This window comes from Prosopis cineraria, unplaced genomic scaffold, assembly GCF_029017545.1.
Source record: "Prosopis cineraria cultivar Desert tree isolate PC_DT_omini unplaced genomic scaffold, ASM2901754v1 PC2, whole genome shotgun sequence".
Taxonomy (NCBI): Eukaryota; Viridiplantae; Streptophyta; class Magnoliopsida; order Fabales; family Fabaceae; genus Prosopis; species Prosopis cineraria.
The window spans coordinates 32,408,277-32,432,598 of NW_026555333.1; the positions used below are offsets into that span (position 1 = coordinate 32,408,277).

The 24,322-nt window shown below is 31.9% G+C and overlaps 1 pseudogene; it reads left to right on the top strand.

Moving 5' to 3' along the window:
- Positions 1–6,957: 6,957 nt before the first annotated feature.
- Positions 6,958–16,674, top strand: LOC129302708 (pentatricopeptide repeat-containing protein At2g02980, chloroplastic-like; annotated as a pseudogene).
- The last annotated feature ends 7,648 nt before the right edge of the window (positions 16,675–24,322 follow it).

The following is a 24,322-nucleotide window of genomic DNA, read 5'->3' on the forward strand; positions in this document are numbered from 1 at the left end:
GAGCCTGCTCAAGAAAGCGAAGAACATCAAAGTACTCTTGATATTGCTCAAGGTACAATCCAATCTCCTTCTCGTATTTCTAAACCATAAAGCTTTGGAACTATTGAAAGATCAACAGAAGATGTCAATGAGGAAGAAACCAGTGTCCAGAAAGTTAGCATAGAATAGTCTGATTATAATTGTGGAAGCCTAAATAACGGGGTTATTTAGGTACAACTCCTCAAATGCAATGCAAAAGTTTTTAGATTAAGTTGGTTTGTAGATTTTAAAGTACTACATGACAATAGTCTGGATATAACCAGATATGTGGAACCTTATAAAAAATTGTTGGAAATTAAACTCCCCATATGTGAAGAAGTCATACAAGCCTTCTATAGTCCTATTCAGATTTTTGATAATGGGAAGATGTTAAAGGTAAAAATCAGAGACCAAGAGTTTGAAATCACAGAAGATTACCTGATCGAGTTACTGGAATTACCAACTGATGGCTCTATGCTAAGATTCTCTGATTTCAACTTCACAAAGCCAATTATGCAAAAGACTTTGGTACCTTCTTAGGAATGAATTGATATACCTGTGACCAAGCTAACCACTATGCCTCTAGAGCATAGGATTCTACATGATATCTTAATTAGAGTTATCTTGGGTAAACTAACCGGATTCAATGTTTTGATTCAAGAAGATTTTATTTATCTAATTGCCATGATTAAAGGTATGAAAATCCATGTAGTAGCAATCATCCTAGAAAAAATGAGATTACTAGTCTTACTAGATCACAAGCGAGCTGGTATATTTCTTTTGTATGGGGGTCTCTCATCTCTAAGATATTAAAAGATCTAAAAATCAAAGAAAGGACATGATGGGAAGAAGATTGCTCAAGTTGACATCATGGGACATACTACTCTAAAGAAGATGCAACTTCTTGCAAAAAAAAGGACATGATAAAGCCTGCTCTTCTGCTCCTCAAACTGCACCTATCTCCTTTGTGCACTCATCTGCTAGCAAGAAGAGACGAGTTGATCCTTCTATGCCTAGCTTTTCTTAGCCTATACAGGAAGATGAGCCTCTGCCTAATATAGAAACACATACGGTGACATGGCTAAATAAGAGATTCAAGACCTTATCTGAAGTGTTCACAATGTTTCTGGAAAGGCAAAATGAAGGTTATAAACTTGAGCTGTAAAATTAGCTAGATGTTGAGTTACTTAAGGCTCAAGTCAGTAGCCTTGGAAATTCACTTGAGGAGATCAAAAGTCTACTCAAAAGGAACTATACTCGATTATCCACTCCTGAACATATTTCTATGTACATTACTGATACATCTTCCCATGGAATAGAGAAGAAGGATTTTAAAGAATTGGAGGGTCTTATTACCTTAGGCATTCCAGAAGCTCCTGGTACTGAGCAACAATTTGATCCTAATCCTCTAGTTGACATAAATGGTCAATCTCCTAAACAGAAAGGGGGCTCAACAAGTGAAGCTCTGGAAGCTATAATGGCCATTGCTCAAACCTATGACAATGAGGACTCTGATGTAGAAGAGGTGACATCCTGGACTTTTGTTTCCCAAAAATCTTCACCTATATCTCTAGGTGTTCCTATTACAACTCCTTTCCAGGACCTTATGAAGCATAACTCATAAGTATTTTTGAATCCTAAGCCCTTGACTACCTCACTAGCCTCTGGTGAGATTGTCAGACTCTATCCCCAATTTTCCCCTCGACCTACTTAGAAGGAGTTAGAAGAGAAGGTTAAAGCAGCTAGTCCAATTACTCCAATTACACTGTCTCCTCATTTCTTTACACCAGTTTCCCTAACTCCTCAACCCTTTAATGCTGACAAAAAGGGGAAGAACAAGTCAGAGAGTTTGAAGAGTAGTTCTGGTAGTCTGATGAGTGGTTTTGGTATGCAAAGTACTAAAGGAAAAGTAGTTATGGATTCAAGGTTAGACAAGCATAAAGGATTCCCTATGATTAGAAAGAAGAAAAGTGCAAGGAAATTTAGACCCAAAGTTGTCAAGGAAAAAGACCCTGTGACCAAGCCTCTGTTCTCATTCCCCTCAAAAATTTTTAAGAAACCTTCATTGCCTCACCCTGATATCCTTACAGATGATTGGGTGAAAGATTTTATGGCTAGAGTTGATGCAGTAAAGATCAAAAAGGGTCCTATCTTCTCTAAATCCAAAAGCACCAAACCTTAGCATTCCTTTGTTTAAAACTGAGCTTATATTTTAATAGCCTATTTTTGTTCTCTTCAATCATAACTATGTATTGTTCTTACTTCATTTCAATATTTGTGCTTATTCAGTTCATGACTCAATTTATTTATCTATTTATTAATTGTTTAAGGTAGAGTCAAACTCTCTTTAGGACTAACAAAGTGCATCTAATATTGTTATCATAAAAAAGGGGAGAAATGTTGAACCTTGGTTTTGATGATTATAAAATAAGAGAAGGTTGTGTTTGACAGGTTTAATAATCAAGAATCAATGGCTAGTAAGGGAATTAATCAACTTAAATTTAAATTTTTGTAGAACTCACTGTTCTGGAATAGTTACTTTCTACCCAAATAGGTAGAAACACGTAAAATCTTCTTTGATCTTCTTATGTCATGTTTCTCACAAAAGATTAAGTGTTTGACTTAATCTTAATCTCTTATATTGCCTAAAAGGTGTCTTAAGCTTTCTTGGATCAAAATCTCATTGTCTATGTGCCTTTATTGTTTTCTTGATCATTGGTCCTTATTCCAAAATAGTGACTTTATTTTGGAATAGCTTATTCCCAAGTAAGTCTCCCTTCTTCCCAAGTATCATCCCTTCAACCTATTTAGGAATAGTCTATTTCAAAATAGTAGTTCTTATTTTGGAATAGTGGTATGATCTTTGTAAGCTTATGCATCAAGTCTTTCTGAAGTTTAGCTTGTTCGGGAATAGTTTGGTCTGGAATAGCTTATTTGGGAATAGCTTGTCTCGTAACTTTATTCCGATATATGTTATTTACTTTGAAATAAGCTCTCTGCATTTTCATTTAATATATTCTTCCTTATTCTTGAAGAGTCTCGCCTATTTTGAAACAATCACACTATTTCATTCTCTGTTTCGTGCAAGAAAAATAGAGGTTTTCATAACCTTTTTTGAATCATTTCCTTTCACGTTTTCAGTGTCATATTAATCATATAATGTCTCCAGAATCATTCGAAACACGTTCTTAGGATAAGTTCAGCTCAGTTTGATCTTACCCATAAAAGCCTTATTCCTAAATAAGCTTCTCTCTTCCAAAATAGCATTCTCACCTACCTTATTAGAACATTTAATGAAAAGTTGTATTACTTTCCTTACTTGCCGTAATGGAGAAAGTTTCACCAAAAAGCACTGTTCCATTGTCCCAATTCAGCGATTGTTCAGATATCTCAGAGAAAAGAAGCTGTTGACTCTAACTACTATATTCACAAGAGTAATTGATTCTTAACGAGCTTCAACTATAAATGCAAATATTTATGAAGATGGACTAGATATGAAGAAATATGAAAAAGCTCAAGTTATTCATATTTATTATTCACCAACCTTCTAAGCATATATTTATTTCTAGTAATCTTCATTGATTATATATCAACTTTGAGCGAGAGTATTTAACAGTTGTTGTTTACTTTTGGACATACTATATTTGCCTCTGTTTGACTGATTAATAATAGAGCAACTTAAACTTGAGTAGTTGAAGTGGGTTACTTCATTACTTTTGTAAGGGAGAGTGATACAGACTTTAGTTGAAGTCTGGGATTGTACTGAGGCTAATAAGAGCCCAAATTAATCTTGGTAAAGTTAGTGGAAAACTTTCAAGGAGAACTTGAGGACTGGACATATGCTCAAGTGGTTGGAGCTGAATCAGGATAAATATCTGAGCAAGCTTATTCTTCTTTATCTTTTCTATGCTTGGTGATATCTTTCTAAACTCTCCTTCTTATTTTAGCCATTATTTATTAATTTTTTATAAAATCCAATTTACTCCCCTCTTACGTTGACTTTCAATCTTGACATCTATTTTCAGTTTCATTTGTAAGGAAGTGTTGTGTTTAGATTGCAAACCACTTGTGGACTTGCATAAGGAAGAATAATCTCCAAGACCCTGTCAACAAAAGGAAAATTATTTGTAATGATAACCTTCGAGTGGTCTTTAAGATAGATTGTATTGTCATGTTGAACAAAAGGAAAATTATTTGTTTGGTTTATAAATATTGTGCTGCTCCTTATGAATTAGTGAAATCTATATTGGAGTCATCTAAATTTGTTAAACTAGTTTTCAGTAAGAATTATGTTACAATGTCCATGAAATCACCAAATCATCATCATCTTCTATATAATATGTCTCCATAATTCTGAATTGTGTAACCTATATTAATCTGATTACCTCAAGTTTATCTATTTATAGCAAAGCTATACTTTAAGTTTAACACACAAAAAATAGTGAGCCATATTAAATATTGATCATTTATAAGAGTCCATAAAATACAGTAAAATTCTTGTGCATCACTCAGGGTGGAACATTAGTTCTTATAGTAATAGTAATAAATAGTAAAGTAACTTGTATTTATATTAAATAAATTCTAAATAGGAAGTAATTAAAATTATTTATAATTTTTTTAAAAATCTCATTTAAATTTAATATAATTTAAAAGTTATTAATATTAATTTAATTGATATTATCAATAAAATATGATTAATATTAATTTAATATAAGCTGAGAGCCTGAGAGCTGACATTTTCCCATTGGCTTTTAATTGATAAATAATAATATAATTTCAAAATTAAATAATTATGAAAAAATTAATAATAATAATAATAATAATAATAATAAAATAATGATATTTCAAATTATTTTTATATTAATAATATTGAATAATTAATTTATTTTTATTTTTATAAGATAAACTCAAAATAAGGATCAATTAATATTATATCTATTTATTTATTTTTAAAAACATAGTTAAATTTAATATAATTTAAAGATAATTAAAAATATTGTAATTAATTTAAATTTAATTAATATAATTTAATATAAGCTTAAGGTGGCATTTCCCTAGGATGAAACGCTGCCTCTCAATTTTTTTAATTCTTAGATTATAATATAATATAATCATTAATACAACGTAAATACTTATAATAACATTAATAATAATACTAATTATTATGTTAGTAATATATATATATATATATATATAATTTTTTAATTACATATATTTGATTAAAATCTATTTTATTATAATAATAAAAACCAATAAGTTAGTTATTTAATTAATTACAGTAGAGTCTGTTGTAGAACTCTCAAGTGGCGTCTCCTTTCTTGAGAAACGTCACATAAAATATTTTATTTTTAATTACTTTTACACATTGTGGAAATCTCAAGTGGCGTTTCCTTTCTTTGAAAATGCAGCCTAAAGTATTTTATTTTAAATTAATTTTACACATTGTGCAATACTCGTATGGCGTTTCTTTTCTTAGGAAATGCCACCTAAGCTATCTTATTTTAAATTATTTTTATAGATATTGAAAATAGCCACTTAAAGGTTTACCATTTTTAGATACATAATTATTATTAGTTATTATCAATTTCGTAGTTGGTAATATATATATATATATATATAAAATTATTATTTTTATTATTGAAATTATAACTAGGTGAATTTTTTGTTGAAATGCTACTTAATTATTCAATAACAACATGTGGCATCTCATGTAAAAAATGCCACCTCTTGTTGCTTTCTAAAAAATAAAAAGTAATTGACAAGCGATTGCATTTGAAATAGTAGTGTATTTTATTAATCTTTTAGTTTTGAATATTTTTGGAACTATTTGTCCTTTAATAAAAAAAAAATACTAGTGCTAATTGTCATTTTCACTAGCATTTTATGTGGCAAGTGGGAGTCATTTTCAATTTTTTAGCTTGTTTTAGAGTGTTCCAAGCGTGTTTTGTCACACAGAGAAGCTTAGTGCTTCTATCATTTATTCCATGCTCAAGAACCATTAGTACCAATGCATGATTTGTCACACAAAGAAGATAGATGCTTTGGTCATCCAAATCACGCTTGAGAGTATTATAGTCTAATGCCTAAAATGTCATAAGTGAACCAGTTTATATTGAACAAGCTCCATTCCTCGACTAGAAAGGACCAATTCACACTTGGATTAGACTCTAACACTACATTAAATGCTTTGCAAGAAAAGTGGTTTTTTCTGATGTTCTTTACAATATGTCTCCAATGACTATAATTATTGTCCTGAACGTTTCTAATGGTCTAAACTACCTAAAACTATATATAAGATCTTATTTAAGTTAGTAGGTAATGATTAAAGTGCATAAAACCTTAATTGCATTGGATTCTTACTATTTTGCACCATATTCATGTGAAATAGCTCTCAGTTAGTTTATAGGCCAAAACTATACTATCTACTCTTTTAAGAGTTATTTTTTAGAGTGCATAAATTGTTCCTATCATCTTAATGAGTGAGAATGTCCTGGAAAACACCTTCTACTTACTTTTAAGTAATTCAAGGGCTATTATCCCTTAAGTTGTTAACAGAGAAGAGATTTCCTTTATGAAGGTGATTATTGTCAAGAGAGATATTCTCTTGAATTTGAGAGACTCAGGTGTTGTGAAAGACTTGTAAATGACTTAAAAGTGCTTAAGTAAACTTGTGGATTGTATTGTGGTAGCAAGCACCTATTTAAATTTAATTTGTGAAAATAGTGGAAAATATAAGGGTGATCTTGGAGATTGGATGTAAGTCAGGTGGTTAGGCTAAATCAAGATAAATTCTCTATATAGTATCTCTATTCCTTAACTCTTTATGTTTAGTATATTTATATTTTGCTCTCTCTCTCTCTCTCTCTCTCTCTCTCTATCTCTCACAGTTCTTCAACTTAAGATTGTGAAAACTGTTTCTTTCTTGTTCAATTGCTCATCATGGGTCTGTTGCTTCTGGTTTGCTACGTGTTCTTTCTTGTTTATTTATGATACCTGGTTAACCATTTTCTCTCTCCCTCCTACTCACTCTCCTTATTCAGTATTATTTTACCCTCACTTTTGATTTTACTCTATATATTTGGTATGTCTGTATGGTTTATAAATAATTATTGCATATCCAATTATTTCCCACAACTTTTTCAGCATGTAATGCGAAAATGTATAGTTGTATACTACTATCGATTTGCTGCTAAGTTATATTAGATGTATATGCAATCAAGTACATCCTATGACCAGAAAAGAAAATTGATCATTCGTGCACATTAAAATGCGAAGGATTCATCATTGTTGGAGGAATAATCCCATTGCTGTTTTTGTAGAATATCAAGAACATTTGTCAGAACAAGTTTTGTACTGGTCAAGGAAATGTATAATCTTGCAAAAATGTTCTACAGATTTCTTTAATATGTAACTAAAGAGACTTGAATTTAGATAAATGCTTTGAAAATTAAGGTTTTTATTTTATATAAATTATATTATTTTAATCATTATCAGAGAAAACAAAGAAGAGAGTTATTGAAAATTGGTCACCTATAGAAGTTTATTTATTGAGAAAATAACTTTATTTTACACTATATTCTGATATTTTTGACTTCTTTCTCTATCACTTCCTCTTCATTCCTTCTATCACATAAAATTGAAGCTCGTGTCTCTCTTCCATGAGTTAAATGTTTTTATTACTTCCTCTGATCCTAAACACGGATCAATCATTGCCGAGAAGTTGACATTAGGATATCATCTTTTGGCATTTCCTTTTACAATCTCATTATCCCATGCACTTACAAATAGACCCAATTAAGAAGCTTTTGGAGCATAATAATGGCTTCAACTACTCTCTAATTAACCCCACTTTCTTCTCCAAAACCCATCACAGGGATATGACAAAATAGCGAACCCCCTCTTACCTTTTCCCCACTTGCTCTCTCTCATACTCAAATGTGCCTCTATTAAAGAGCTTAAGTAGATCCATGGATATGCCATCAAAACCCACATCAAAGATGACATCTCTGTACTTACTAAACTCATTAATTTCTGCACTTCCAACCTAACCATTTCCTTCATGGAATATGCCCATAAGATGTTTGATGAAATTCCCAATCTAGATATCGTCTTGTTCAACACTATGGCATGTGGCTATGCTCACTTTGATAACTCACTTTAAGCAATGGTACTTTTAGCTCAATTGTTATGCTTTGGCTTGCTCCCAGATGATTATACTTTCTCGACCCTTCTAAAGGCATGCTTTAGACTTAAAGCCTTAGAAGAAGGAAAACAAGTGCATTGCTTAGCTATGAAACTTGGGGTAACTAATAATGTGTATGTACGCCTAACACTTATATACATGTATGTTGCATGTAATGATATAGATTCTACTAGATGAGTGTTTGATAAGATTTCTGAACCATGTGTTGTTACTTATAATGCACTCATTACAAGTTATGCTTAAAATAGTCAATCCAACGAGGCCTTAGCTTCGTTTAGAGAATTACAAGAGAGGGTTCTCAAGCTAATTGATGTCACCATGCTTGTTGTTCTCATAGCATGTGTGTTGTTGGGAGCATTAGACTTGGGAAAGTGGATACATGAATATGTTAAGAAAAATGGATTTGTTCAATATGTCAAGGTAAATACTGCACTTATAGATACGTATGCAAAATGCAGGAGTCTGGATGATGTGGTTTTTATGTTTGGGAATATGCATGTGAGAGACACTCAAGCTTGGTCAGCCATAATTGTGGTTTATGCCACTCATGGCTATGGTTTCAAAGCCTTGTCAATGTTGGAAGAAATGAATAAGGAAAAAGTATGGCTTGATGAAATAGCATTTCTAGGTATATTGTATGCTTGTAGTCGCAATGGATTGATAGAGAAAGGTTATGAGTACTTTCATAGTATGATTCATAAATATGGAATTGATCCCAGCATAAAGCATTATAGATGAATTGCCCATTGTCAAGATGTTGCCAATTGAGCCCAATACCCAAGCGTACAAGTATAGTCCAGTTAAGGCCTAAAAGCATCTCTATATAGAATAGCCCAAATGATATTTTGTTATGTACAACATTATAATTTTGTTTTTTCATAGCTAAATGGCACATTCATGTTCACTAGGTTTTTACCCTATTCCTATATAAAGTAACAAAGGATCTCAGACCTGTATGCCTCTCTCTGAAATTTTCATTTTTGTCTTTTATTTTCTTGGTATCAAAGCATATAAGCTTGCTACCATGGCTAACACCAACTCTCATAACAGTCTAAAAACACGCTTAGGCACCCAGACTTCTTTGATTTAAGTATCAAATTTGCTTAAAACCCTTGGAGGCTCTACTAGACTTTCTTAGACATGTGTTGTGAAGCTTGAGCGGACTAATTTCACCATTTGGTCGAATCACATTCTTCCAACAATCAAAAGCCATAAACTTGAAGGATTTATAATGGCTCAAGTGTTTGTCCACTCAGTTTCATGTTACAAATAGAGTTTCAAAGCTCAACTTAGATTTTGAGGACTGGGTTACAATTGACTAGCCTGTATTTGGCTAACTTCTCAAAACTATGACACTAGACGTCTCCTTTGAAATGATCAGTTTGTCCACCTCAGCTGAGCTCTAGAGTGTAGAGTATAGAATAAAGCTCATATTCTTATGCTTCGTTTTAAGCTACAATGCATAAGGAAAGGATCCTCTTTAATGCAGGACTATCTCTCTAAAATAAAAACTCTCTCTGAAAGTTTGGCATTAGTTAGGAGCCCTATACCTCATTCTGACCTTATGTTACAAGTCCTTGCTGGTCTAAATAGGGAGTATAATCCTGCAGTTGTGTAGCTCGCCAAAGAATATAAAAGTTAGATAGAATTCCAAGTTGAGCTTCTTACCTTTGAGTCTCAGTTGGAGTAGTTAAACTAAATTTCTTAACTGAATGTCTCCTCACAATTTGCAAATTTGGCTTTCTCTGAGTCACCAAGAGGTTCTTGGTGTAGTGCACGTGGTGGTAAGTCCTTATGAGATAGCTGAGAATCTGGATAAGGTGGTGACAAGCCATTATGTGCCTTGTGTGAGAAGCATAGATATCATGTCAAAAACTGTTACAAGAGGTTTGATCGTTCCTTTAAGCCACCTACTAATAGTAATAAGAGCTCCTTTATTGATACTCATGCTAGGACCAACTTTGTGATTTATGCCTCTCCAGATATAGTGAATGATGATTCCTAGTACCTTGAAGGATGTTTCCAGACTTGACAACCCTGTGAAAAATGAAGGTGAGATCAAGTTGGTTGTTGCAAATGGTCAAAATATAAGAGTTGAACAAATAGGTACTTCTACAATTCAAAATGTTCATAGTAAATTAGTTATGCTTAATGATATTTTGTATGCTCTTATTGCTACAAAGAACCTTCTAAGCATTCCTAAAATTTTTGATGATAATGATACTATAATATCTCTTAACTCTACGACTGCTCTTGTGAGAAAGCAAGGGACAAGGAAACCTCTACTTCAAGGAGTGAGAAGTAATAGAGGACTTTATAAGGTTGATGTGCAGAAAGTCAAATAGTAGAAATAAAATTTTGATGGAGATCCATAGTTGGTTCTCTTGGTAGAACAAGTTGGCAACAATTTAGATACTAGTTTTGATTGTAAGAGACTTTGGCATTGTAGACTTGGTCACCCCAGTGACTGAATTTTGATAAAAATTATTAGTGATTATAATATCAAAATTAATGAAAGTTTTGTTTTGTGAATCATGCAAGTTTGGAAAGTCTCACTTGCTTCCCTACAAATTTTCTATTTCACATGCATCTAAACCAATTGATCTTATTCACACTGATTTATGGGGGCCTTCTCTAATTTTGTCACTAAATGGCTATAAGTATTACATATTGTTCTTAGATGATTATAGTCGCTTTAGTTGGATTTTTCCTTTAAAGACTAAAGATAAAGCAATACTCATGTTTATTAAGTTCAAACAGGCTGTGGAAAACCAATTCAATAGGAAAATTAAGGCTATTTATAGTGATTGGGGTGGAGAGTATAGAAGTTTTACTAAAATAGTACAAGAGGCTAGCATACTTTTTAGACATTCATGTCCTTACACTTCACCACGAAATGGTAGAGCTGAGAAAAAGCATTGGCGTATTTTGGAAATTGGCCTAACACTCCTAGCTCAAGCACATATTCCTCTTTTTTGTTGGTGAGAAGCATTTCACACAGCTATTGAACTCATTAACAAGCCTCTTCTTCCTGTTTTAGGAGGTATCTCACCCTATCAGAGGGTATTTGCTAAATTTCCTGATTATGACTCTCTAAGGGTTTTTGGTTTTGCTTGCTACCCCTGTTTTAGAGCCTATAATCAACGTAAACTTCAATTTTGTACTATAAAGTATGGTATTCTAGGGTACAGTAACCACCATAAAGGCTAAAGGTGTCTAAGTCTTATTGGGAGAATATGTTGGACATTGTGCCTTAGGGCTAATCATTGTACTATACATATTATAATTTAATAAATTTCTCTTTTGTTATCATATCAATTGCATGTTCACTATGATAACTGTATCTTTGAACAAACTATAGTGATTGTCTTAAATGTCCCTGGTCGGTCATCTATAAGGGATCATAGATGAAACAAGACTAGTATGACTTTGATTAATTATAGAGATACAAATCAAAGTCATATGTACTTGAAAGAGTACAAGGTGCTGGACTGACCCGCTATGAAAAAGTTACATGATATAAGTCATAAGCTTATCTCATATGTAACTCTATCACTAAGCCATTTGACTTGAGATCATTATGGATTCCTACATGATGACCACTGAACTTTGACCTAGTCAAAAGTCATCTTTAACCGGGTGATTATAAAGGTTATGATTGAGTTTAGTGATATTCATACAGAGGAATATGAGTGGTCAAGATGGAATTTATCCCTCACATTAAGTGAGAGATAATATTACTGAGCCCTTCGATGAGTAAAATTAAGAAAATATATGGCCTTACTATAATGGAAAGAGTTTTTTCCATTGCTACTGTCAGTCCATTCAGAGATCGAGAAAGTAACGGTCAGGTAAAGGAGAATGACAATTCCATATCTTATACTTGACCAAAATATCGCGTGACAAAAGGGAAGTGATATGGTCGCATGATAGGTTACATCGAATCATTGATTCCCATGTGAATTGGGTAGTTGCAATGTCTTTCTAAAAATCACTTGTGACTTGTAGGCTAATAGCGTAATTAGCTCAATGCCAACTTCATATGGGCCTATAGGGTCACATACAAGAACAGCCCAACTCAAGCTATAATGTCCAAGTTCATTGAATTTGGAATATGGTTAGATTCAATGAATGTAATATAGGGTGAATGATATTTATGCATATACATTTATATGAAATATAAAATTCAAAATATAATTATATATATATATATAATATATATATATATATATATTCATATGTGTGTGTATGTATAGATATCTGATATATATATATGTATATGATATATAAAATTAAATATAATATATATATTGAAATATATATGTGTATATGTATATATATATAATATGTATATGTGATATATATATATATATATATTATATTATATTGTGTTAGTTTTAAATTTAATTTTATATGATAGATTAAATTTAATAATTAACATGATATGAGAGAATATCATGTCAGTTTTATAATTTAAATTTATAAGATAAATTCAAATTATATATGATAACATGGATTAAATTTATGAGATAAATTTAATTAAATTTTTGTGGGCTTTTTAAGTGGAAGACGAAAATCTTGATCCATAGACTATATATATAGGGATGTCTTTTATGAAGGAGGTGTGAGTTAGAAAAAGTTCTAACGGCAAAAACATTTTGAGAGCCACGAAATACCTTACAGAAAGAAAAATTAACGTTCAAAGGAGAACGGACGATGAGAGTGCTAATTAACGTTCAAAGGAGAATGGACGTTGGGAGCGCTAGCACACTGTTCGAGTTAGAGAGCTATTCGTGTACATACCGATAGAGGGAGTAGATCTACATTATCAGCTCTTAAGATCCAAACTTTTGAAGAGAACATGCGGCAAGTTTGAAGAATTAAAAGGTAACTCTTCTATTCACCTTGACTTAAACGAGTTTGTTCGATCCATATTAAGATAAGGACTTTAAATTTTTAATCTTTTGCTGCACCTTCCTATCTAAGAGAATATATATTTCAAGGAATGTTAAATTTAATGAATATGTATTTCTTTTTGTAGATGTATTTTTGAACAAAAAGTTAGTACCTGAAACTGTTGAGGTTCATCCTCAAGTGTTTTTCAAGGCATCTTTGAAATATTTTCCTTCTAATCACTCATATTTTAATCTGAGCAGTGAGAACAATTTCACAGGTGCTGACATTCCTAAGTCTGCTTCTCCTGCTACAAGAGATACTCAGATCGGTTCTGTTCCAACAAGCCTCACTGTACAAATTGAAGAAATTATTGTGCAAGATTATACTGTACCTTCTCCTAACAGATTATTTAAAGCCATAACTTTTAATTCTTCGTCAGATGCAAGTAACCAGCTCACTCATAGTGTTCCCGAAACAGATTCTAATAAGTCACAGAATATTCAGAACAAGCATCAAAGGGTAACTCGCAGTAAATCAGGTATTCATAAACCTAAGTTACTATATATTGGCATGGTTACTACTAATGACCTTCAACTAGTTAGAGAACTTAATACTGTTCAGGAGGCGCTTAAGTCTAAGTTATGGAGGAAAGCCATGATTGATGGATTTAATGCATTAGTCAAGAATGAGACTTCGATTTTAGTTCCTCAAACTTGCAAAGAATGACCTGTAGATTGCAAATGGACTTTTAAAAGAAAATGTGGTCCAGATGGTAAGTTTCTTAAACCTAAAGCTGGACCTGTAGCTAAGGGTTTTCAACAAAATCTGGGAGTTGATTATGATGAAACACGCAGTCCAGTTATCAAGCCTTCCACCCTCAGATTTATCCTCTCAATTGTTGTCACTCTTAACTGGCATATTAGGCAGTTGGATATTAATAATGCTTTCCTAAATAGATTTCTTCAAGAAAAAGTTTTGATGCGACAACCAGTGGGCGTCATAGACGAAAGGTATCCCAATCATATTTGCTTATTGAGCAAAGCTATCTGTGGTCTAAAATAGGCACCTAGGGCCTAGTTTGAAAGATTGAAGAATGTAACGCTAAACTGGAATTTTGTTCACTCTAAGTGTGATAGCACTCTTTTCTTCCTTAAGTTGAAGGATAATATTATGTTTTGCTTGATTTATGTGGATGATATCATAATTAATGGAAATGACTACCATATGCTCAATGTGTTTGTCAAAGAGTTGAATGCACTATTTTGTCTTAAGGATCTAGTCCAATTACATCATTTTCTAGGGGTAGAAGCCTATAGAGATCTTACTGGATTGTACCTTGAGTAGGAGAAATATATACATGAGCTATTAAAGAATTGTGGTATAGAGAACTGTTCACCAATACCTACACCCATGTTTGTTAACAATAATCTCTCAATTCATATTGGTATTCCTCTTCAAAATCCTACAATCTACAGGAGAGTAGTTGGTACGTTGCAATATTTTGTTAACACAAGACCACATATTATGTTCTCAGTTAACAAGATCAGTCAATTTCTTTAGAGACCAACAGATAAGTATTGGCAAGAAATTAAGAGATTACTCAGATATTTGAAGGGCTCATCAGATCTAAGTCTACAAGTGAAACCAAGTACTTACCTGAATCTTCAAGGGTTCTCTGATGTGGCTGCATGTGTAGATGACAGGAAATCAATTAGAGGTCACTTTGTTTTCCTTAATGATTCGCTAATTGCTTGGTCAGGGAAGAAACAAAAGGTAGTCGCTAGATCAAGTACAAAGTCTGAGTACAGATCTCTCACAGATTTAGCTACAGAACTTGCCCGGTAACAGTCCTTGATTTCTTAAATTAGGTTGAGAATTTGACCAAGTTCCAATTGCATGGTACGATAATCAGAGTGCTGGTGGCCCAGCTTCAAATCCAATCTATCACTCACGGACAAAACATATGGAATTAGACGTGCACTTTATCAGAGACAGAGTAATCAACCAAAGATTGGTAGTTAAATATGTACATAAACTTGGCCTCTCGAAGTCTCCAAGATCTGGTTTGAGGGGGCATGTCAAGATGTTGCCAAGGGAACCTAATACCCAAGCGTAAAAGTATAGTCCAGTCAAGGCCCAAAAGCATCTCTGTACAAAATAGCCCAACCGATATTTTGTACATGTACAACATTATAATTTTGTTTTTCATACTTATCTACACTATCCGAGGGCACATTCATGTTCACTAGGGTTTTTACCCTATTCCCATAAAAAGTAATAAAGGATCCTGGGCCCTGTGCACTTCTCTTTGACATTTCCACTCGTCTTTTATGATCTCCTATTAAGCCCACTCCAATCCTCTAGCGGACATTGCTGTCTGTTTGTAGCAGTTAGGCGAATGTTGAATTGGGAAAGCAAGTAATTCAGAGAATCTTTGAACTTGATGACACTCATGATTGGGATTATGTGATTTTGTCAAAGTTGTGTGCAATATCTGGAAAATGGGAGGATGGGAATTTCTTGAGGAAAATGATGAAAGATAGAGGTGCAGTGAAGGTTCCTAGTTATAGTTCTATGGAGGTCAATAATGTTGTTCATGAATTCTTCTCTGGGGATGGAGTTCATTCCACTTCTACTGCTCTGCACCATGCACTTGATGAGCTAGTAAAAGAACTGAATCTAGCTGGGTGCGTACTTGATACTTCTCTCGTCTTTCATGCAGACATTAGAGATAAAGAGAAAGAAGTTGTTCTTAGATATCATAGTGAGAAATTGGCCATTGCTTTTGGCTTCTGAATACTCCACCTGGGACAACAATTCGTGTGGTCAAGAATCTTCGAGTCTGTGGTGATTGCCACAACGCGGTGAGATTTATATCATTGATCTTTCGTAGGCAAATTATTCTTAGAGATGTGCAGAGATTTCATCATTTCAAAGATGGGAGTGCTCGTATGGGGATTACTAGTAGTGGTTTATCCAACATTAGGGTATACTTTTTGAGGCATAAAAGGTCCAGTTGAGTTAGGATTTAAGGGCACACCAGGTCAAAACAAGACTCAGATCAAAGAATGCTTCTGATTATCTACCAATAAAATGTTGACATTGGTAGCAGGATATTAGCTCACGTGCTTATGAGATATGAGTCACATCATTGCTAATTAAACCAACGGCCTACATGTAAGTATATTAGAAGCAAATTTGGCATAAAAAAAATGCCTGCATGTTTATATATCCTTTTCCCCCATTATTGATTGACTTCATGGTTCATGTTTAGTTTGAACTAATAGTCTTCATCCACGTTTCAGGATTTTCTTGTTGGTATGCATAATGAGACCCTTGAAGAAGAAAGCTTGGCTTCCTGTTTCACGTATTGGGAAGAAATCTTTAGTGTGATTCACCCATGGGGACTGAGTAAAACAGAGTTTGTAAACTCAAGACAAGTAGGTATAATTGTTGTCTACCAAGAAACAAATTCATTCCCATGTATATAACCGATTTGTGTTGCCAGCATTCTTTATGTCTATTCATGACAGCAACAAGTGTCTTTTTCTCACTAAAATATTTTATGATTGAATTAGTGAGAGAGGTGGGATTTCATTCATGTAGAACCTGCACGTGTAGAGATAAGACTCACTTTTTTCCTTTTTGGTTCCTCATACTTCATTCCTTGAAGTACTTTGGACTGGGCACTTGAAGTTTGCAATATAATTGGCCTAAAAATTGAATGCCGTGTGGAGAGACAAAATCATGTAATTATTAGTATTTTTTTCTCCCCTTATCATAAGTGTAAATGATGTACACAAGAGAATGGAAGAAAAGTGTAGTAAAATTATGATATATTTTATTTCTGAAGATTCTTAGCTAGTATAAGATAGGATTGACAAATATGGTTAGACATGATATATTTGAATTGGCCGGTCGGATTTTCTATTCCATACTAAAATCAATAATTTTCTTAATACCAAAAAAATTTGATAATTTTCTTGTAAAGTTGACAATTTTTCATTATTTAAATAACAAAAATTCCTTTTTTCCCCAAAAGATTAAAATAATTTAGAACAAAATCAATGATTTATTATATTTTGGAAGAAGGGAAATACATGCAAGAACGGATATGGCATGACTCAAGTGTAGGGTTTATTAGCAATTAAAAGAGGCGTGCACGTTGTGCATTCTCTGAGGAAGATATATAATAGAATTTAATTTAATAAGACATGTTCTTCGATGTGGAGTGTGAATAATTATTTGTATTGGGTATATTTTATAAATATAAATTATAGTCTTTTTTATAGATTACAAAGGGAAATTCAACATGATTATAGATCCTGTACTCCTCACCATGAGTTCCCTAATTGTATACATTAAAATGAAACTTAAAGAAGACACTCACAATAACAATACACAACAATAAATAGAAATATGTCTAAAATAATGGGGAAAAACAAATATGCATTTTTTTACAGTCAACAAAAGCATATTTTTATCAATTAAAATTGGTGTGAGTAGTAAAAACTATTATCACTTAAATAAATAATTGGATATATGTCATAATTGTTAAACTCTCGAGTTAGATTCTTCAAGCTTAACATTTTTAAGCTTTTTGCTTATACAATCGTGTTAATTTACTCGTAAAATTAGATTGACAAACTTGGTTAAACTCGCTAGTTTATCTTTAATTTTATCATTTTTACATTTTTAACTTATAAAATTATGTCATCTAATTCATAAATTTAAACTAGATGCAAGCTTAGTCTCCTTTAAAAAAAATTCAAAGAAAAAATCTTAAAAAAAATAATATTAATAAAAAAGAAAACAAAAAATGCTAAAAATAATAAGTTTCCCTATTTTAATTTTTTTATGGTTTGTATGATAATTTATCAATGTAGGTGGGTTTAATTTCAATAATTTATACTTTTAATTTTTAAATATATCTAAATCAAATTACAGTTATGTTTTATATTTCAATAATTTAATAATAAATTTTAATGGCTATTTATTAATAGAGGTAAATTTTTACAAGTTCATGATCCAAGTTTGTAATTCAAGTTTATATTCCTATTACAAGTTTACTCAAATTTATGAGTTTAACAAATTTGGTGTATGCAACAATTTAGTTAGTAGATATTTGTTTTTGCTCTCACTATCTTGGAAAGATAATACATATGGTCAACAAGCCAACTTCTTATACTTATTAAAAAGAGGTGTACTTTTAAAATTTTAATTTTATACAAAGTTTTAAGATCCTTTAATGTTATAAAGTCTTTTTACTCTTATAATTCTAAAACAGTTAATTTTAACAAATAAAATGATGATATATACTATAATTTTAAATGTTAACAAAATATTCTTAAAAATTATAATCTTTTAATCCAACTAATTTTATTTTTAAAATTTAAACTTTATGGAAGCATTTTAGAATATTTTATACCATTAAATGCTACTATATTAGGATTTGTTTATTAATAAAACTAAAGCATTGAAATTAAAGACTAAATTATTTTCTTGGGTATAAGGCAAATGCATTAATATGAAAACTGAATTACAACAAAGACTACAAGGCAGACACATCTGAGACAAACTAAGAGCTCATAACCCATAATAAAATATTCCAAAAGTATGACATTCTCATACAATAGGTAAAGAAGTTCAGCCACATTAAATTGAATGAACCTACGAACTCTATGGATGTAAAGATAATTTTTTTTCTTCACAAAGATAGAAAAATGAAGATGCCATGCCAATTCACCAAGCCTTATAAAGGTGGCCATCAACACTTACCCCTAATGACTCTGATAAAATCAATAGGGAAAGATTTGACAAAGATGCCAAATCCATAGTCCCTGTACAGGAAACCTTTGCACGCTAGTAGAAGTCTCTAACACCTAGCTTGACCATACGAATAATGAATAAAAGTTCCTCTTGGTGAGTTGTAGTTTACTTGCATGCTCCTCTTATTTACTTATGAACACTAGCCAAGTCACTACATTGTAACAAAAACTTAAAAAAACCATTAAAATATAAAACATTCTCATGAAGCCTATTCCAAGGAGCTAACATAAAAATGTTTTCCAGTTTACTTATTGAGATTATAAAGAAAAAAGAAAAAAACAACTAAAAATATTAACACAATGTAACATCCCAATTTCAAATTTAAAAGTTAATGAGAGTTGATAGAAATTAGAGTGAATGTTTAAGGATAATTAAATTAATTAAGAGATGATTATTGGGATTAACTTAGAATATAAATTTGAGTTAAGATTTTTAGAAAATGGAAACATCATCATCATCATCATCATCACCATCACCACATCATTTGACTCTGAATCTTTTAATTAGATAACTAACAGTAGGACATAGTTGTTTTTCATTTATCATTGAGAAGCACCAGCTCATAACCCTTGGCACTCTCATATGATAAAAGAAATAAAATGGCTTTTTATTTTTTTTAATTTGTTTTTCCTTTAAAACATTCATATCCTTCTACCACTTTCTAAGGGAGATTTTCTTTAGTGGTCTAAGAACATGGAACCATTCAAGGAACTATTTTGGAAAATAGTTTGGACATTCTCAATGAGCCAAAAAAAACCAAGAATGTGTTATCTAGGTTTTTTTTTGGGTTCGATCGGGAATGTCTAAATGATTTTTCACTCACAGACGTGATTTTTTCCTCAATCCTCATCATTTTCCTTTCTTGAAATCACAAATCTTTAATGGCATCTATCTTGCCCACCTATTCTCATCCACTTTTTGAAACCCTATCTACCATTTCTCCTAATATCTCCCTCCCTCTTCTTCTTCTTCATTTTTAAATGTGCTTGTGCTGGTTTCTTCAACTAGTTGCTAGTGGGCTTGTTGAGGCATTGATTCCAAGCATTTTTTAGGCTCAATATCAATAAGTTAAACTTGTCTTCTTTAAATTAGTTTTTGCAGAGTTTTTGGTTAGGGTTTTCATTTGTGGGGATACCCAACCATTAGATCAAAATTTTATGGTGATTTTAAAGTTAAATATGTGTTATCTAGGTTGTTTTGAAGGTGGTTATGATAATAGGGAGCTTAAATATGAAATCTTGGACTAAGTGGATGGATTTTTATAATGATTTGAGGATGTAGAGGCTAAATAAGTTATATGTAAATATAATGATGATTATTATGATGATCATTGATGGTTATGATTATGTAAATATAATGATGATTATTATGATGATCATTGATGGTTATGATTATCTGCATTGAAAATTTTATGTTGTTAGAGATATTTCACAAAATCAAAGTCATATTTTATTAATTCCTCAGTGAAATTTCACAGAAATAAATGTCAAGAGAGATAAGTGAACCATATTCATAAGCAAGCAAACAAACTAAGATAAGTGAACCATATTCATAAGCAAGCAAACAAACTATGAAAATTAAATGGCTCCTCTCTTTTTTATATTAATTTGAATTGTACTTCATATGTTAAGGATGAATAATCTGTTCGGATTTTTCTTCTTTTGTTGCAAAGAACATCCATAGCATTCTTTATAAGGAACAAAATGGACAAAAGCCAATTGAGTATGTTAGTTTTCCTTCTTTGTTTTAGTATTTAGTATTAAATTATGCCTATGATGTTCATTCATTTAATTACAAACTTAACGCATTATTAGCTATATTAGTAAGTCTCATCATTTCTGAAATCTATAACTTATTTTATGCAAGCAAGTTTGTTTTGATAATATATGTGTGTAACATTTCCAAAATTTTTAAGACCCAAATTTAATTTAAAATAAAATTTTTATAATTAAATTAAAATTAAAAATAATTAATAGAGGTCCAGAGTTCGAATTTTACTAAGTAAAATTTTAGTTTTATTTTATTTTTAACTATGAAAAAATTACTAAAACTGACCTAGGCTTTTGTGTTATAACAAATGGGCCCTTTCTTGTAATTTTCTCCAAATTGTTTGAATCAATTTTTTAAAGGCAAAATTGAATGCAGAAACGAAAATGAAACAAGGAAAAGAAGCAAAATGCAGGAGAAAGGAAACGATAGAGGAGAGGGAGAAGAGAGGGGATTCAAGAGGTTTTGTGGCTAGTATGAGCTCAGCTACACGATAAATAAACTCCCTATTTCAATTATCTTCCTTCCCTCTTAGTTTTCTTCAATTTTTGGAAGAGAAAACTTTTGAATTTTGATCCTAAAGACTTTATTCTTGTAAGTTTTGATTTTCTTGGGTCTTAGGGAAGTTGTTTTGAGTTTATATATGGTACTCTAATGTTTTGAGTAGGTAATTAAATGAAAAAGGGAGTTTTGGGGAAAAAAATTAAACTTTAAGAGATTGAGTTTTGCTCTTTAATGGTTTAAGCCTATTGACTTAGTTATAATTGTGTTATTTGAATCTAATAATATTTAAATTAAGTTTTGGTTTTCATTACAAGGACTAATTGTGAAAGTTGATAACACTAAGTGAAAGTTTTTGGTTGATTAGAAATTGTATGCTTTGGAAATTGATCTAATGGTGGTTAATAAATGATTTTGGTGGTTAAGTGGTATTATCTGAATGGTTGGTTTACTATATTGACCACTGGGATGGATTAGAGCTCATTGACCTAAGTTGTGTGGTATGAGTTAGTCTTCTTTTATGCTATTTGTCATGATAAATGATGTGAATCACTTATATATTGTAGGGATTGTTGGTGAAATTGTTTGAAAGTTAAGGGACAAGCCAAGTCATATTTTTGGTATAAGGGGAAAATCTTTTGATACAAAAGAGGTGAGGTAACAAGAAAATTTATATCTCTTATTATTTTGTTTAGCTATTTTTGAATAAATATTACTTGTTATCATGCATTACATGTTTAATGATTAAATTTAATTAACTGTGTTTTATAAGGACTTATGGGATACTACTTGGATAATAGTGCATATATGTTTTTTATTTGTTTAACAATAATGTTATTATGAAAATGAGGTTGTTTGCATGCATTGTAATTATAGAGAATGGAAGTTACATTCAAGGAAGTATAACTAGGTTACCTTAGATAGGTTAAGGAAGTGCTTAAGGGAGGAGTGATATATGTTATACTATCTTAGAGTGTTGAAATGGTCAATACTTAGGGATAGGTAGACAAGAGTAAAAGGCATGATCCCAGTGGGAGTTCACTATTAGAAAGGTGTGGACTTATGATATTCTATAGTACACTATTAGCACTTAGTATTACTTTTTGTATTGTGGGCTCAATGCATTATAGTGGTTAGTGGATTGAATGTTCAACACCTCTCAGTGAAGGAGGGGATCCGACATATGAAGTGTGAGGTTGAGTACTTAGGCCAAGGTAGCCCTCACATGAAGACCCTCACATGAAGAGTAAGTCAGGCTAGCTTTGGGAAGAAGTTAGTTTCAATTGCTTAGAATTCACGTTGAAGGAGCACAGGCAGTTAGGTGGATTCAATCATCCCTTAGATTATGTTTGGTGCATATGGGATACAAGCAGGTATAAGGTTTACTTATGAGTTAAAGAGTGCCAGAGGGCATTCTGTCGGTCAAAAAAGGTCATACCAACCTATGTTATGCATTTATGCATTTTAAATGATTATATTATATGTTATGTTTAATCTATTATTTATTTATTCGACTATGGCTTACTTTGTAATAATAAATATAAATTTTTTTGTTACTGAGAGTATGGTTATCTTACCCCTTTCTTTACAATATTTATAAGTCTATGTGAAGGATTTAGTGGTGGATGGCGACAGGAGCAAAGCTCGGGGTTTTCTTTAATTTGTAAAGAATTGCAACCCCTTTTTTTTAAGCAAGTACAGTGTAATGTATTTAGGATTAAAGTGCTAGCAGAATGTGATTATATACATGTGTGTGAATATGTGTGGGTTGTATGCCTTTTGTATGAATTTTTGTCTGCTTTTAGACTTGTAACTAGAAAACTTAATTATGGTGTGTGGTTTTAATGGATTCATTTAGTAAACTAATTTTTCACTACAAGCAAATGTTTATTTTGATATGTATATGAATATATGTGGTTTTACAAGCAGATGCAAAGTGGTTTCATTGCAAATTATGTGCTATGGGCAAACATACACCTTAGATAGAGAGAGTTGGTATGTGGGCCCTACAAGAATCTCTAAGCCAAGTTAAAATGTTTAGTATGTATATTTATATAAGTATATGGTGTTTGGATTGGTTTTTGACCACTCTTGTATGATTTGTGAATTTTTGAGGCTTAGGATCCATTTTGAAAAATGGCATTCAGGTAGTCAAAATTTAAAATAAGAGGTTTTTCTATTATTTAAATGTTCTATTAGGTACTCCTAGTCATATTTGGACAATTTTGATAGGATTGGACAATTTAAAAAATAGTTTTTACCAAAAAGTTACACTTTTGCATCCAGTTGTCTAAATTTCAATTCAAGCATTGGATTTTCTTAAAATTTAGGTCACAAGTAAAAATTTTTTACAATCTTCATGTGACCTTTGGAATCACCTCGATCGGACATCAAATAAAGAAGCAGCACACTCCGAAAGTTGGTCTAGAGGTGCTGTCATGATAGTAACAATTGCTAAAGTTATGACATGCATGAATTTCAATTCATCCGTTAGATCTTTTCAAAATTTGGTATACTAGTAGTGCTCTTTGAATGTGATGTGTAGGCTCTAGAATCATTCTGATTGGAGGTCGGATGATGAAATGATACACTCTAGAAATTGGTTCGAAGGTGCTGTTATGATAGCAAAAATGCCAAACTTGTAACGTGTTCAAATTTTAATCCTACCATTAAATCTTTTTTTAATTTTAGAACACTACTAGTACTCATTAAAAGAGACGTGTGAGCTTTAAAATTACTTTAATTAAAGGCCATATGGTGAAACAGCACCTCTCGAAAGTTTACCCATAAAAGGCTGTCATGACAACAAAATTAATGTTGTCATGACAGCAATTAATTGCTCCTGTTTGCCTAATTTGTTTCCATGCACTACATATTAGTCCTATAGACTTTTCTAATAGATTTTATATGTGTCTTTTGCTATTATATAGGTTGTTTAGTGATTTAAAGGGTTTGTTTTCAAAGTTAATTTTAGGATCAACTCTTTAACCATACTTAGTTTATTAGTTGTGGTGTGCTTTTGATAATACTAAGGGCAAGTGTTACAGTAGGTGGGTAGGTGGGTGCATGCGTGTTTATCCTTTTTTTGGCCCAATTTTGATAATGTTT